We start from the raw sequence: 8205 nt of genomic DNA on the forward strand, positions 1-8205 counted from the left end.
ATTTAACTTTCACACAAATTTTACTTCAGGCCACAAATTTTTTTATTTTCACAAGGGTAACAAGAGAAAATGGACAACAAAATTTGTGCAATTTCTCCTAAGTACGCCAATACCCCATATGTGGGGGAAAAACACTGTTTGGGCGCACAGCAGGGTTCGGAATGGAAGGAGCGCCATTTGACTTTTTGAATGTATAATTTGCTTGAATAATTAGCAGACACCATGTCACACTCGAAGAGCCCCTGATGTGCCTAAATAGTGGAAACCCACCACAAATTACACCATTTTGGAAACTAGACCCCTCAGGGAACTTATCTAGATGTGTGATGAGCAACTTGAACCCCACGGTGCTTCACGGAAGTTTATAACATTGAGCCGTAAAAATACAATTTTCATATTTTTCCCACAAAAATGTTTTTCAGCTCCCAATTTTGCATTTTCCTAAGGGTAACAGGAAAAATTGCACCATGCCATTTGTTGTGCAATTTCTCCTGAGTAAGCAGATACTCCATATCTGTGGTAAAAACACTGTTTGGGTGCATGGCAGGGTTCAGAAGGGAAGGAGCACTGTGTGACTTTTTGAACGCAAAATTGGCTGGAATCAAGAACGGACGCCATGTCGCGTTTGAAGAGCCCCTGATGTGTCTAAACAGTGGAAACCCTCCATAAGTGACCCCATTTTAAAAACTGTACCCCTTAAGGATTTTATTTACATTTTGAACCCAGATATACGACAGAGAATTTGATAACATTAGGTCATCATATTGAATATGTTCTCACTAGTCTTGAGCGCAAGTGCTCACTACTTGAGTTTGCATCGGGTACTCGGGTATGCACCATGTATTGCAGGTGCTTTAGTGACATGCTCAAGTTCCCGTCCCGCTTGTTTCATGGTTGTTAGACACCCCAAAAAAAACCATGCGAGAATTGCTTGCGTATGGCAGGCAACATGTGTAACAGCCACGAAACATGCGGGGCAGGGACTCGTGCATACCCGAGCACCCAATGCAAACTCAAGAAACGAGCTCCTGGGCTCAACACTAGTCGCCATATCATTGTCATTTTTTTTTTCTTTACTTTTGAAAAAATCACAATCCCAACACAACCCTAATCCTAACTGCAACCCTAACCTGCAAAGAATGGAAAAAATGTTTTTTTATTTTATCATTTTTATCTAACTAAGTGGGGGACAAAGGGGTATTTTTTTTTCTTTTGATCACTGTGATAAGGTTTATCACAGTAATCAAAATGAACCAATAGGGAAAATTCCTTATTGTTGCCAGGCACCGGCTGGCAGATCTCGGCCGGTGCACTGCGCATGTGCCCGCCATTTTTTTTTTACAGAAAGATGACGGAGGGCCGGAGGACGGAGAAGGAAATCTGGGGGATTGCGGAGGTACCAGGAGGGCTTGGGGGGCTTCATTTCTCTCTCCTATGATATATATATATCATGTCAGAGGAGAGAGAAATCATTGTAACCCCAGGCACAGCTTTTTTTTTCGTGATCGCCACTATTTGATCACGTAATCGGGGACCATGAAACCTGGCCCTGATCATATTCTCCAGGCTCTCAACTACCCCAGGTAGCTGAGACCCCGGAGAATTTCCGACTCTGGGGGCCGCTACAGCCTTATTCCTCAGTGACACATTTTCACAGCGCTGAGGAATAAGTATCCTTAACTGCCTTGTAAAAATGCATTATGGCGGTCGTGAAGGGGTTAAGTTAAACTTTCTTTAAATGGGGTGTTATAGCTTATTGCCATGCTTAAGTGTATATATACATACCTGTATCATGACACCTATTGCTGTTATTCCATGGTTTTACAATGCTGCACTTTGATCTGGCTTGTATAATTTAACTATACAGTTGTAAAATTTCTGGTTCCACATGTGCAGTGAGGAAAATAAGTATTTGATATACTGCCGATTTTGCAAGTTTTCCCACCTACAAAGAATGGAGAGGTCTGTAATTTTTATTGTTGCTATACTTCGATTGTGAAGCAGAATCTTAAAAAAAAAATCCAGAAAATCACATTGTATGATTTTTAAATAATTAATTAGCATTTTATTGCATGAAATAAGTATTTGATACAATAGAAAAACCTAACTTAATATTTGGTATAGAAACCTGTTTGCAATTACAGACATCTGACATTTGATGTTATTCTTGACCAAGTTTGCACATACTGCAGCAGGGATTTTGGCCCACTCCTCCATACAGATCTTCTCCAGATCTTTCAGGTTTTGGGGCTGTCACTGGCAACATTGACGTTCAGATCCCTACAAAGATTTTCTATTGAGTTTAGGTCTGGAGACTGGATAGACCACTCCAGGACCTTGAAATGCTCCTTACGGAGCCACTCCTTAGTTGCACTTGCTGTATGTTTCAGGTCATTGTCATGCTGGAGGACCCAGCCATGACGAGTCATTGTTATGCTGGAAGACCCAGCCAAAACTCATCTTCAATGTTTTTACTGAGGAAAGGAGGTTGTTGGCTAAAATTTTGCGATACATGACCCCATCCATCCTCCCTTCAATATGGTGCCAGCATCCTATCCCCTTTGCAGAAAAGCACACCCAAAGTATAATGTTTACCCCACCATGCTTCACGGTTGGGACGGTGTTCTTGGGGTTGTTGTCAGTGGAATTTTCTTCCTTACCAATTAAAAATCGTTCACACCTGAATTCATAAGATAATCTGTTATTTATTGATCATGCAGCATGGAGATAGAATAAACGCCATCAATCATTAGCATAATCATAATGTCTACCCTCATTTCATTCCATGGCAGTTATATAGGTAAAAATAAAGGAGCGTAATAATAATGATTCTAATAAAGAAAAATATAATTAACAGAAGACGAAATGCAGCTGTTATGTGAAGGTCAGATAATCTGGCTGTAACCTCTAATTACTGCATTTTAACGAGTGAGGGAAGAAACCAGCTAACTAGAAAGGAATTCAACAACAAACCCACAGATGTTCACTTAGAGGTAATAATTAGTTTATATAAGACTGAGTCTATTATATATGTACAGTACAGACCAAAAGTTTGGACACACCTTCTCATTTAAAGAATTTCTGTATTTTCATGACCATGAAAATTGTACATTCACACTGAAGGCATCAAAACTATGAATTAACACATGTGGAATTATATACTTAAAAAAAGTGTGAAACAACTGAAAATATGTCTTATATTCTAGGTTCTTCAAAGTAGCCACCTTTTGCTTTGATGACTGCTTTGCACACTCTTGATGAGCTTCAAGAGGTAGTCACTGGAAATGGTTTTCACTTCACAGGTGTGCCCTGTCAGGTTTAATAAGTGGGATTTCTTGCCTTATAAATGGGGTTGGGACCATCAGTTGTGTTGTGTAGAAGTCTGGTGGATACCCAGCTGATAGTTCTACTGAATAGACTGTTAGAATTTGTATTATGGCAAGAAAAAAGCTGCTAAGTAAAGAAAAACGAGTAGCCATCATTACTTTAAGAAATGAAGGTCAGTCAGTGCGAAAAATTGGGCAAACTTTGAAAGTGTCCCCAAGTGCAGTTGCAAAAACCATCAAGCGCTACAAAGAAACTGGCTCACATGAGGACCGCCCCAGGAAAGGAAGACCAAGAGTCACCTCTGCTTCTGAGGATAAGTTTATCTGAGTCACCAGCCTCAGAAATTGCAGGTTAACAGCAGCTCAGATTAGATACCAGGTCAATGCCACACAGAGTTCTAGCAGCAGACACATCTCTTCAAAAACTGTTAAGAGGAGACTTTGTGCAGCAGGCCTTCATGGTAAAATAGCTGCTAGGAAACCACTACTAAGGACAGGCAACAAGCAGAAGAGACTTGTTTGGGCTAAAGAACACAAGGAATGGACATTAGACCAGTGGAAATATGTGCTTTGGTCTGATGAGTCCAAATGTGAGATCTTTGGTTCCAACCACTGTGTCTTTGTGCAACGTAGAAAAGGTGAACAGATGGACTCTACATGCCTGGTTCCCACCGTGAAGCATGGAGGAGGAGGTGTGATGGTATGTGGGTGCTTTGCTGGTGACACTATTGGGGATTTATTCAAAATTGAAGGCATACTGAACCAGCATGGCTACCACAGCATCTTGCAGCGGCATGCTATTCCATCCGGTTTGCGTTTTGTTGGACCATCATTTATTTTTCAACAGGACAATGACCCCAAACAGACCTCCAGGCTGTGTAAGGGCTATTTGACCAAGAAGGAGAGTGATGGGGTGCTACGCCAGATGACCTGGCCTCCACAGTCACCAGACCTGAACCCAATCGAGATGGTTTGGGGTGAGATGGACCGCAGAGTGAAGGCAAAAGGGCCAACAAGTGCTAAGCATCTCTGGGAACTCTTTCAAAATTGTTGGAAGACCATTTCCGGTGACTACCTCTTGAAGCTCATCAAGAGTATGCCAAGAGTGTGCAAAGCAGTCATCAAAGCAAAAGGTGGCAACTTTGAAGAACCTAGAATATAAGACATATTTTCAGTTGTTTCACACTTTTTTGTTAAGCATATAATTCCACATGTGTTAATTCATAGTTTAGATGCCTTCAGTGTGAATGTACAATTTTCATAGTCATGAAAATACAGAAAAATCTCTAAATGAGAAGATGTGTCCATACTTTTAGTCTGTACTGCATATGTATCTATGTACCTTCTAAACGTGTATACAATAATGATTATTAAAATAAGCAAGAAATTTATTACAATTATTTTAATAGTTGTACTCATTCTTCTTCCTCCAAACACAGCGAGTGGAGTTGATACCAAAAGTTCTATTTTGGTCTCATGTGACCACATGACCTTCACCCATGCCTCCTCTGGAACATCCAGATGGTCATTGGTGAACTTCAAACGGGCCTGGACATGTGCTGGCGCGAGCAGGGGGACCTTGTGTGCCCTGCAGGATTTTAATCCTTAACGGCATAGTGTGTTGCTAAAGATAATGTTTGAGACTGTGATCCCAGCTCTCTTCAGGTCATTGACCGGGTCCACCCGTGTAGTTCTGGGCTCATTCCAGACCTTTCTTAGACTCATCCTTACCCCATGAGGCGAGATCAAGCATGGAGCCCCAGACCGAGGAAGATTGACAGTCATGTGTTTCTTTTATTTTCTAATAATTGTGCCAACAGTTGTTGCCTTCTTACCAAGCTCCTTGCCTACTGTCCTGTAGCCCAGCCCAGCTTTGTACAGATCTACAATTTTGTCCCTTGTTCCCTTAGACAGCTATTTGTTCTTTTCCATGATGAAGAGGTTTGAGTGTGATTGATTAAATGTGGGTAACATCCCTGGCGGCGTGCTTGCATAGTGCACCACCTCCCACTATGCAAGACCACAATCTTACCTGTCAGTCCATGCTGCACTCTTTGCTCCAATGTCTGCTCTGTCCATGTCTCTTGTGTGATTGCTTAGGGTGTCGGCGCGGCTTTCTGCTTGTTTATTATAGCTACTGTGTGCACAGTCCTAATGCATCCCCAGCCTATTGCTGTGAGTCACTGGATACTTAAACCCCCTCCACACAGTGGGAGGTGCCTGAGCAACACTTTCACTCAGCTTGTCTTTTCAAACTGAGGTGCCAGGTCCTGTCCTGACTCTAGTCTGTTTCCGCCACCCTGGGGGCCGGGTACCCAGGGCCACTACCTGTATCTCTGACTTCTAGTCTGTTTCCGCCACCCTGGGGGCTGAGTTCCCAGGCTCGTTCCTGTATCTTGTTCCCGGTTCAGTTCCTGTCTGAACAGTGTTCTAGTCCATTACCTGTTTGTCTCTGTCTGTTCCTTTCCCTTTCCTGCAGTATCTGAACCTGCACCTAACTCCAACTCATTGTATCTGTACTTCTGTTTGTGAGTTTTGTGTCCACTCGCAACTTCATTGCAAGTATCTTGTGTGTATCTGGTTCTGCTCGTTCTGTTTCCCTGCCTCTGTATCTAAACCCTGTGTTCCAGCTATCTTCTTGTGTTCTCCAGTCTGTTCCATGTGAACAGAGCCCTGTCCTGTCTGCCTTCACCTTCTGCTCTGTCCTGCTCCGCTTGTTCACCGCTCCGGCGGTTCCGCTCTACTCCGCTTGTTTACAGCACCTGCGGTTCTGTTCTGCTCTGCCTGTTCACCGCTCTGGCGGTTCCAGTCTGCTCCACTTGTTTACCGCACCTGCGGTTCTATTCTGCTCTGCTTGTTCACCGCTCTGGCGGTTCTGCTCTGCTTGTTCACCGTGCCTGCGGTTTTGCTCCGCTTTGCTTGTTCACCGCTCCGGCGGTTCCGCTCTGCTTGTACACCGCGCCTGTGGTTTTACTCCACTCTGCTTGTTCACCGCGCCTGCGGTTTTGCTCTGCTCTGCTTGTTCACCGCTCTGGCGGTTTTTCCTTGCCTGCGTTCCTACCTGCCAGTACCCGCCTGTCTGCATACCAGCCGAGCCTGCCAGTCCCCTCCTGTCTGCATACCAGCCGTGCCTGCCAATACCCACCTGTCGTCATACCAGCCATGCCAGCCAGTACCCACCTGTCTGTATACCAGCCTAACCTGCCTGTTCCTGCATTCCCCAGTGTGGGTCAACAACTTTGACCGGGGTCTGACCTGGAGTAACACCTGGTCCCTCTGCTCGGTTCCTCACTGGTTCACAGAGTCGACTGAGCCGCTGTGTGACCTTGGTCGGACCGAGTTGATACTTAGTTACGCCCCTCCAGGCACTCCTCAGTTCATGGTACAGTGGGATCACTAATCACGCTCACGCCAGTCAGTCTGGGCGCGAGCGTAACAGTGTGTGGACAAGTGTCTTTTATGAAGGTAGACAGTTCAAACAGGTGCAATTAATACAGGTAATGAGTGCATAGTAGGTGGGTTTCTTAAACAAAAACTAACAGGTCTGTGAGAGCCAGCATTGTTGCTGGTTGATAAGTGATCAAATACTTATTTCATACAATTAAATGCAATTTAATTATTTAAAACTCATAAAAATTATAGACCTCTGCATTCTCTGTACGTGGGAAAACTTGCAAAATTGGCAGTGTATCAAATACTTATTTTCCCCATACATGTATTTATGTGCACAAAATATATTCATTTAATGATTATCTATTAAGCTTTTTAAGGCATATTAACATAGCTTTTGCATGCAAATAAATTATAAATTTGATATATGTTTCAAGCATAGACCATATTTACCGCTTGGTTAAAGTAGTCTTAGTTGTACAAGTTGCAATAATAAGATTAATTCTGTAGATCTAACTTACCAGTCAACCTCGGATGGAAGCACAGAAGGAAGTTATGTGTAGAGAGACATATGGTAATTCAGTGAAGTTTCATGATACTGTACTTTGCACTTTAACATGCAGACACCTGCTGGGAGGAGTGCAAATCTTATATATATTATAAAAAATCTCGTATGGAAATTGCCTCTTGTAGAGAGTTAAAGTGAACCTGACAGCAGATACAGTAGTGTTCAAAATAATAGCAGTCCAGTATGACTAACCAGATTAATCACTCTTTTTGGTATAAATGATATTACCACATGTCAAACCATTTACCAGTTGGTGCAGTAGATTCTAAGAAAATCAAAAGACTCAGCATTCATGATCTGCATGTTTTTGAGTCTGTGTGTTTTGTCTGTTAAGAAGTCCAGACAATGATAGGCTATTCACCTAAAATGATCTCCAATGCTTTAAAATATAAAGCAAAACCAGAGAGACGTGGAAGAAAAGGGAAGACTACCATTCGAATGGGTCAAAGAATAGCCAGAATGGCAAAGGCTCAGCTCCAGGATGACCAAAGACAGTCTCAAGTTACCTGTGAGTACTGTGACAAAAGACGCCTGTGTGAAGCTAATCTCTTACCAAGAAGTCCCCGCAAAGTTCCACTGTTAAAAAAACATACTGAAGCGGATACAATTTGACACAGAACACATCAATTGGCCTAAAAAGAAATGGAGAAACCTTTTTTGGACAGATGAAAGTAAAATTATTCTTTTTGGGTCCAAGGACCGCAGACAGTTCGTAAGACGACCCCCAAACTCTGCATTCAAGCCACAGTACACTCTGAAGAGAGTGAAGCATGGTGATGCAAGCATCATGATATGGGCATGTTTCTCTTACTATGGTGCTGGACCTATTTACCGCATATCAGGGATCATGGACCAGTTTGCATATATTAAAATACTTCTAGAGGTCATGCTGCATTACGATGAAGAGGATATGCCCTTGAA

The 8205-nt window shown here is 42.8% G+C and overlaps 1 protein-coding gene across 4 annotated transcripts in view; it reads right to left on the bottom strand.

The window, feature by feature from the left end:
- Nucleotides 1-7350, bottom strand: part of LOC141272501 (NXPE family member 1-like) — a 254134-nt gene extending 246784 nt beyond the window's left edge. For 2 of the 4 annotated variants that reach the window (XM_073683301.1, XM_073683298.1), the window contains exon 1: nt 7238-7348. The gene's annotated coding sequence lies outside the window, so the exon portion shown is untranslated. Of the gene's footprint in view, nt 1-1785; nt 1946-6581; nt 6626-7237 lie in introns of those variants that run through there. The other 2 variants (XM_073683299.1, XM_073683300.1) reach the window with 2 other exon arrangements.
- Between the last annotated feature and the right edge of the window lie 855 nt (nt 7351-8205).

Source organism: Phyllobates terribilis, unplaced genomic scaffold (genome assembly GCF_046119375.1).
Source record: "Phyllobates terribilis strain yellow unplaced genomic scaffold, ASM4611937v1 Scaffold_5__5_contigs__length_657084704, whole genome shotgun sequence".
Lineage (NCBI taxonomy): Eukaryota > Metazoa > Chordata > Amphibia > Anura > Dendrobatidae > Phyllobates > Phyllobates terribilis.